General features: G+C 42.0%; 1 pseudogene; it reads right to left on the bottom strand.

Annotated features, from left to right (window-relative positions):
* Positions 1-1,785: 1,785 nt before the first annotated feature.
* LOC126250435 (U2 spliceosomal RNA) lies at positions 1,786-1,968 on the bottom strand (annotated as a pseudogene).
* Between the last annotated feature and the right edge of the window lie 6,680 nt (positions 1,969-8,648).

The raw sequence follows: 8,648 nt of genomic DNA, 5'->3' as shown, positions 1-8,648 counted from the left end.
GCGTGGTTGTGAATTTCCTCCTGTATGTTAGTGTGCTATTTTTCTGATTGTGATAGCTCTCCACACAGTCATTGACGGGTGGAAGACTAGATGGTCTTGTAAATAATAGAACAGTGCTGTCGGAATGTGATGAGAATTCTAGATCATTTGCAGGGGTCTGTAACTTCGCAGCGGACAACTCTTACTCGTCGAAATAAGGTGGATTAAAAGGCTGGAGGATTCGTGAGAATATGGCAGGTAAGGGATACTCTGACGAAAGCGGAGTCGAGAGATGCAGCCTATACTGTTTCTTCTAAGTATTGTGGACCAATGTGTTACAGCTTCTCACATACGTCTCGCAAAGTGACTGAAGTGAGAAAATTAGGGGCTAATACGAAGGTTGCAACAGAGAGACAGCCAACAGTAGAAGTTCCATCTTTCTTTTTTTTTCCTTGATAAATAAGAAACAACATTCTTTTGTGAGTTTTGTGTGCCTGTAAATGGATGGGCTGACATCTTGATAGGTATACTAAATTTATATCTGCATCTATGTGCATATCCAGAAAGCCATCTTGCAGTGTGTGGTGGAGGGTACCCTGTACCACTAGTAGTGATTTCCTTTCCTATTCCACCAACAAAGAGAGCTAGGGAGAAAAAGACTGTCTTTATGCCTCCTCATGAGCGCTAATTTCTCGTATTTTCTTTCGTGGTCCATACTTGAAATGTATGTTGGCGGCAGTAGAATCCTTCTGCAGTCAGCTTCGAATGTCAGTTCTCAATTGCATTCCTTCAAAAGAATATTGCATTCTAACCAGTGGTTTCCATTTGAGCTCCCGAAGCATCTGCCCACTAATTTAGTGGGGGCCAATAGGAACACTTCTATAGGGCTGTATTCTGAGGGAAACCTAGGTCTGCAGACTCGTGTACGTTTGGGATGTGGTGGTCAGCTGATAGGTATTTTGCTATTGCTCACTGGGTCAGCATTTCCGGGATATTTTGAAAATATATCTCATAACGTTTTAGTTTGTAGGAGGGATGAGAGGAAGCATATTTTTCAACATCCTGGTATTTACCTCAGTGGCATTTAATCGCCCAGTTCTTCTGAGAAGGATAGGACAACTTTTGCGGGTCTGGAATCACTAACAGCTGTCCGGCATGGTGAGCAGTGGGTCGCCCTGATGCACTGTCAGAGGTTTGCGACCTGGTGGCAGCTGTGGCAGATGATCATATGGGACCCTGTGGCAGGGTTGGGCATGGGGGCAGAGGTGTTGTTGGGGTGGAGAGGAGAGTGAAACATCCTACTGCTCCCACAGACTGACAGGTCTCAGCAGGATTAGTTCAGGAACAGTATACCAGAATTCTAAGTGATGTACTTCCACCAGCATGACAAGGCAACTGAGAGACAGAACGCAATCAGTGTTGGATGTCTTCAGCTATTTGATGATGGTTACCACCAATGTTATTATCGGAGGTTCAAATGGTTCAAATGGCTCTGAGCACTATGGGACTTAACTTCTGAGGTCATCAGTCCCCTAGAACTTATAACTACTTAAACCTAGCTAACCTAAGGACATCACACACATCCATGCCCGAGGCAGGATTCGAACCTGCAACAGTAGCGGTCGCGCGGCTCCAGACTGAAACGCCTAGAACTGCCGCTGTCCACCTACACAGAGAGAGATGACCATCGTAATAAAATCAGCTATATTACCGAATTTATAAAGTGATACATAGCATAAACCTGATATTTACAACATATATCTGTGCTGTTATATTGAGAGACCACATTTGTGATGAGGAAGTTGTTTACTATAAGAGATTTCGAAATCGAGAAACGCATCCTGTGACAGAGGTAGACCATTCTCTTAGCACTCCGTCGTGAGCCAAAAATCAGTTTAATATTCTAGTCCAGTGATGCAGGTCATAGCAGATATTAAACTGTTAAGAAAAGATATTTTTTCACCTGATGAGAAAATTCTTACAGGATATATACCCTGCTCCACAATGTTGTATAGGATTTTCACAACAAGTAACGATACTTTAGCGCCGGCCGCTGTGGACGAGCGGTTCTAGGCGCTTCAGTCCGGAACCACGCTGCTGATACGGTCGCAGGTTCGAATCCTGACCCGGGTATGGATATGTGTGATGTCCTTAGGTTAGTTAGTAGTTTTTAGTCTAGGGGACTGATGACCTCAGATGTTAAGTGCCGTAGTGCTTAGAGCCATTTTTTTATACTTTAGCGATGTGAAAACGCGTGTATAGTCCGTGTGCTTCTGTCTTCAAAAATAACTCGTATAAAAGGGAAGAATCTACATTTTGCATGAGAAATTCAAGGTCCATTGACAAAACAACATCCCTAATTCGGAGTTTTTGACCTGAGGAGTCTACGTAAGAGGTGGAACTGCAGGTCCTTAAGTTACACCCGCTTGTCTTGCATTGTGCTATGGACAGCAGCAGAAGTGGTCACGAGGGAGTCGGGCAATCGGAAGTCGCACCTTAAGGCTGTCTCGAGCAGCAGCTTCCAGGCTCGCTAGCTCTTCAGGTGCACAATACACTTGGTAGATGGTGCTAGGCTAGACTGGAGGTGTCTGGTCAATTTTCTTTTTCATGTTGACACGCTGTGTACAAGTAAAATAATGAGCAGTTCATTCATAAATAACTGCTGGACGTTTCCATGTTTTTGTTGGTTACGATGCGACTTGCGACTCATAAATAGGTATTAGTTTGTTTCAGTCCCAAATGATGTTGCTACAGAAGTCCTGTTATAGGGGAAGGGATTTTTAGCCAAACTGTGACAGTGGGTTGGCGCTCTAATCCTATTACCCATCCTTATGTTCTTCCAAGCAGCTGTTCACTTGTAGATTGGCAGGAGGCTACTCCCCTGTACTTCAGTGATAGATTGCTCTCCTATTATAATTACCCATCCTTTCCATAGAGGGCTATTGGTTAGACTGGCTGGAGCACTTCTCTAGTGCTACACTGACAGCGAAAATACCCACTCCACATCAAACATTTATTGACAAAACCGGATGGAGCTACTGTGTACTGCTCGATCAATGGTAACTAGCACTACACAACTTACATTGTTTAAATAAACAATATTCCTCACTGCCTTGGCTTCTGCAAATTCTTTAAATAAAAAATATATAAAAAGTATCCCAGAAATTGTTTGAACAATAATCAATACACTGTAATCTACTTGATCAGATAATCTAATGTATTGAACACATCATACAAAACAGAGACTTACCCCTATCCTATCCAGCAGCTCAACATAGACTGAAGCTCCCTCAGAAGTGGAAGAGGAGAGGGAAGTAGGAGAGAGAGGAGTGTGAAGAACCAATAGTGCACTCTGGTTCTGGTATCGTGAGCTATGACAGTTGGCCTCCGAACCTCAAGGTGAACACAAAATTTGATATTCCCGCCAATAAATTTGAATTTCCCACCATTCCAGTGGTGGAGGAGGGGAGAAGAGGGGGAGAGACCCACATGCCAGCCAGGAAAAACCAGAGACATCACAAGGGTATGGGGGTAATTAATTGATCCTTGAATTAATTTGCATAATTAATTTGATATCAATTTTATATAAAATGTCCTCATACCCCTATTACCCTACTACTAAAACCAACACTGAGTGAGACTCGCTTTTAGAAACGACTTTGCTAGACCAAAAGCACTCTATGTTGATCGCTTTTTAAAAGAAGAGGCCAAGATTGTAAGTAATGCGGTCTATGTGAAACTACATGCAACAGAAGCAGAAGTCAGAGAAAGACATATCCACCACCTTCTGCAACCCATGTAGAAACAAAACGAGCTCTGTTAGTGCAACAGGACCGCGTTTTGACCATTCAGTGGAAATGCGCACAATGTGGTACATATCCGAACTAGATACAGATACTACAGACAAAGCAGATCTAGGGGACTGATGACCTCAGCAGTTAAGTCACATAGTGCTCAGAGCCATTTGTCCTGCAGCAACTTCTACTTCTCTAGAATGCATCAGTCAACCATTAAATCGTACCACGTTACAGCTCCATCTCAATCGATCACCCCATCCACTCTCTGTTATCCTTTAACTTAGATGCAACTAAGCTTAGAGGTGAAGGGTTCTCTGTCTTCCTGAAAAGCATCAAATACGGTAGTCAACTCGCGCCAATCACTGGTACCTCAATAGACATGCAGTATAATGCAGCCTCGACGGAAAAAAATTGACTGCCTCCCTGATTTCCTTTCTTTTCGATGTCGACGTTTTCTCGGATTCCTCTTGTTGCCACATACTTGTTCCCATGTACAAATTGTTCGGCCCGAGCCAGAAGATACACAAGTACTTCCTCAATTTCCCGCATTTCGGTATATATTCGGTCAATTTATACCTATTCACTCGTCATTTTTCTCAATTCTATCAATTTTATATTGGATATATCCATGCGATCATGGCATAACCTCTCGTTCTATGTTCTAAAATTGCTTGTAACTGTAGCACAGCTGCCAACACCTAGCCCAAATGCACTGATCGGGAAGTGTAATATAGCACTCTATTCGACTGTATCCAGTCACCTCCACGTTTGGAGAGCGTTTGCTCTCTGTCTTGCCATCCACCCCACATTCTTAGGTAAGAGGAAGAAGAGATTAGATTATAGACTTTCATGTGATGTCCGTTGGTGGCGTAGAGTACCCCTTCCCTCCCAAGACTGGGATTCCCTGAGATTGTTTGGTCAGAAGAGGTGATGGAGCTAGTGAGTTGTTATTTGAATGTGGTGGACAGTGAATAGTGAGACAGTTTTCGTTGGTTCAAAATGGTTCAAATGGCTCTGAGCACTATGGCACTTAACTTCTGAGGTCATCAGTCCCCTAGAACTTAGAACTACTTAAACCTAACTAACCTAAAGCCATCACTCACATCCATGCCCGAGGCAGGATTCGAACCTGCGACCGTAGCGGTCACGCGGTTCCCGACTGAAGCGGCTAGAACCGCACGGCCACCCCGGCCGGCTGTTTTCGTTGGTGTTTGCGCAAATATAAACATGTTATACGTCTCTGAAAGGCATGATGAGAGATATAAACAATGGTTTATGAGAATGGAGGAAAGCGATAAAAAACGTTATTGCAAAGTCGTGTTACTTGCCAGGTTGGGAGATATAGAGAGGTATAATAAAACAAATAAGCAAATAAAAGCAGCGGGAACATTCAGTGGTAACCGGCAGTGTGTTTTACCATACAAACCAACCAGACAAGAATCGGTATTGGTGGAAGGGCGGCTGGCACTTTTTATTGAAGAACATTGTTTATTTCAAACTGTAGAACACTCGTGTGATCTGTGTAAATCCTGCTTTTCTGTCAGTAAAGAAGCTGTGGATCTTAAACTCCACTGTGCAAAGTAAACAGCAATGGCCTGTAAGATGTTAGTACCGCATTTTGATCAGCTGTTAATAGATGATTTAAGAGGCCTAGGACATAGCTTAATTGTAGATGAAACAAATGCCATTTCTGTAACCAAACTACCAGAAATGGCGATTAGGGACTATTCCACAGCAATAAATATATAGGGTCATCCATTTGAGATGTCAGGGAAGTATAATGTTATTTTGATAAGTTAATATATCTATCATTGAGAAGTTTTCTGCGATGTACATGAAAATGGTCGGAGTTAACATTGACTGACCACACTCCGGGAGGCAAGCCAACAGCACATAATTTACAGTGAAGACTCAAGACGTCAGAAACAGACTGTATAGGTTAAATGAAAGAGCAGTATGCGGTACCTCAGTTACAGCAATATGGGATGCAGGACACCATTACCTAAAAACAGCACAGTGGTCAACTACACTGGGCTCTCACAGTGCAGGAACAACTAAACCAGACATTCAACGATTCCTGGTGCGGCTGTGGTGGACCTAATCCAATGCCCTTCTCATAGCTCCGACCTAACGCCTACAGATATTTTTCTGTAAGGCTACGACATATTAACAATGTATCCACAAAGACTACAGAATCTGGCTGACCTATGGAGGTAGATTACAGTGGCTTTTCACCAAATCACTCCCAGAATGCTGAGTGCCATATGGCGCAATACAGACACGAGGTACGATATCTGCCACTTTAGCAACAGCAGACATGTTGAGTGGTAATGTTCCGTGACACAAACTTCAGACACTCCAGACTCTCCTACACATGTGTGTACCGTTAAGAAGCAATGAATTTGCCAACACACAAAGGAATTACAGAAATTGGCTGCGAGTGGGCATTGATTTAAATCAACGGGGAACTTCAAAAATTTGAACTTGATTCGAACCCCGACTTTCTGCTTACAAGGCAGATGCTCTGGCCACTTAGCTATCTGTTTTTTTTTTATTATTAAAATCTTCTTGTGTTCAGTATCGTTCGTTGCGTTTGTTCGAGGCGGATATCCCATGACACCCGTTGAAGCACATCGTTGATCCATTTACTCAGTTTTTTTATTACAGAGGGCAGCTAACCCTCTGACCGAACACGCTGAGCTATCATGCCAGCAACCATCTGGACACAGTGGCCTTCAGAACTGCACAGATTACCCTAGCATGCATCCCATCAGACCCCAATTTCTCAACTTTTCCATACACTAATAATGTTGTGCCCCTTGCCCATTATCCTCATTACGCGCAGCATTTCGCCGATTCCCGTCTTTCAAACATGTCTGAAAGAAGAGACATCACATATATGTAATTAAGGCGAGAACGGCCAATGATATCTTCAGTGCGCATGCACACCAGGCTCGAACTCTTACGGGAAACAGCAAAAAGTCGCGCGTTATGAGGCTAATGAGTAAGGAGCACTACATTAGTAGTGTGTGGAGAAGTTGGGAATTTGGGTTTGCCAGGAAACATGGTAGGGTAATCCGTACAGTAACGACGACAACTGCAAACGGATGGCTTAGTGGTCAGAGCCTCTGCTTAGTAAGCTGGGGACCTGCGTTTGAATCCCAGTCTGGGGAATTTCTTTGTGTCTTAATTCATAGTGGCAGCTGGACCAAAATGGTGTATGTTCTTTCAGACATACATGTAACACATTTGCATAGTTTCTTGTACGTAGTGCTAGAAATTGTATGTTGGACAAACACACTGCAGATGGAATTACTGAGGCCCTTAAAAGCTGTTTTTCTAAAAGAGATATGAATTTAAATAAGCTTCTTGCTATAGGCACAGATAATCTCTCTGCCATAGTAGGGATTAACAGTGGCATTTATGCTAAACTGAAGTGTGAAATTTTGTTTCTTCTATTAATTAGGTGTGTGTGCCATACCTTGCAGCTTCCGATTACATGTGCTGCTAGTGACCTACTGTCAAGGGATTTAGAATTCTTAATTAAAGAGACATAAAACTGGTTCTCAAATTCAGCAGTGAGGCAAGCTACATATAGGGAACTATTTGATACAATAAACGATGGTGATTTGCCATTAAAACTAGTTCAAATGAGTCAGACGAAATGGTTATCCACTGAAAGGGCACTAACCCGAATACTGCAGCAGTGGCTGGAGCTTAGAACTCATTTTGAAATATCAACATTGAGAGAACGCTGTTATGCTGCTGAAGTTTTGTTTTCTATGTACAATAACGAATCTAATTACTTGTATCTTAGCTGTCTTAAGCCTACTCTACAGGAAGTTCAGAACGTGAATAAGAAATCTGAATCCAAACGTCATGATCCCACAAAGCTATTGAATGATCTAATCCTTTTCATCAAGTCACTGTGTTAAAAAATTATGGTTCCTGAGTTCGAATTACATTTACTGAATTCCAAAGTTGAGGATCACTTGCAGCCACATCCCTATCTTGGATCTGAATGCGAAACAAAACTTTCTTCGAGCAAACTTCTTGTTAGTGCAGTTAAACAGTTGTGTCATACATATGTTCAGTTTCTTGAGGAACTTATATAACAAGCGCGGCGACAGCTTCCTGAGAACCTTAAAGTTCTTCAATATATGTAGTTTTTTTACTCCAGGATAGTGTCTAAAATCAATAAAACGTCCTGTTATCGAATTGGCAATGTTCTTTGTTCGGAATCCAAGTATCACGACAATGATAGATAATAAGTGCAAGAAATGGATTGAAGAACAGACATGGCAAAATTTTGGATAAAGTTACTTTATACAGATATGCCAATGGGGAAAATCCATTTGCTAAAATTGTGAAAATTGCAACTTCCATCCTTTCCACATTCTAATGCGGATGTTGAAAGTGTCTTCAGCCAAGTAAGAGTAATGAAAGCAAAACAACGAAATAGACTGAAAGGGAGAACCTTGAATTCCATTTTGGCTATAAGATTCGGACTTATAAATGCAGGGAAATGTTGCTGTGACTTTGATTTATGCTACCCAAAGTCACTGTTGAGCTTGCGGAGCTACTCTCCGCAAGAATCATCTTCATTGAAGGATAACACAATTTTTGTGGCACAATCTGACGAAGAGAACAATTTTTAAAGTGAATACAATATAGGCCTGCGTAACTTACATAATTGTACTCGATTATATTCGATATGGTTACCACTATGTAACATTGTTAAATTGTAGCATTACCTCTGGGGCCATTTTAATTGTTTCACCTGTCAAAGTTCAAACTTCACTACATGTATATAACTAGTTTTTCTATTTTGCCAACATTCTTAACACGGTGGGAGAGCTATCGAATGATAAC

Source organism: Schistocerca nitens, chromosome 3 (assembly GCF_023898315.1).
Source record: "Schistocerca nitens isolate TAMUIC-IGC-003100 chromosome 3, iqSchNite1.1, whole genome shotgun sequence".
Lineage (NCBI taxonomy): Eukaryota > Metazoa > Arthropoda > Insecta > Orthoptera > Acrididae > Schistocerca > Schistocerca nitens.
The sequence above is the reverse complement of the archived record's forward strand: the minus strand, read 5'-3'. Positions and strand labels throughout refer to the sequence as shown.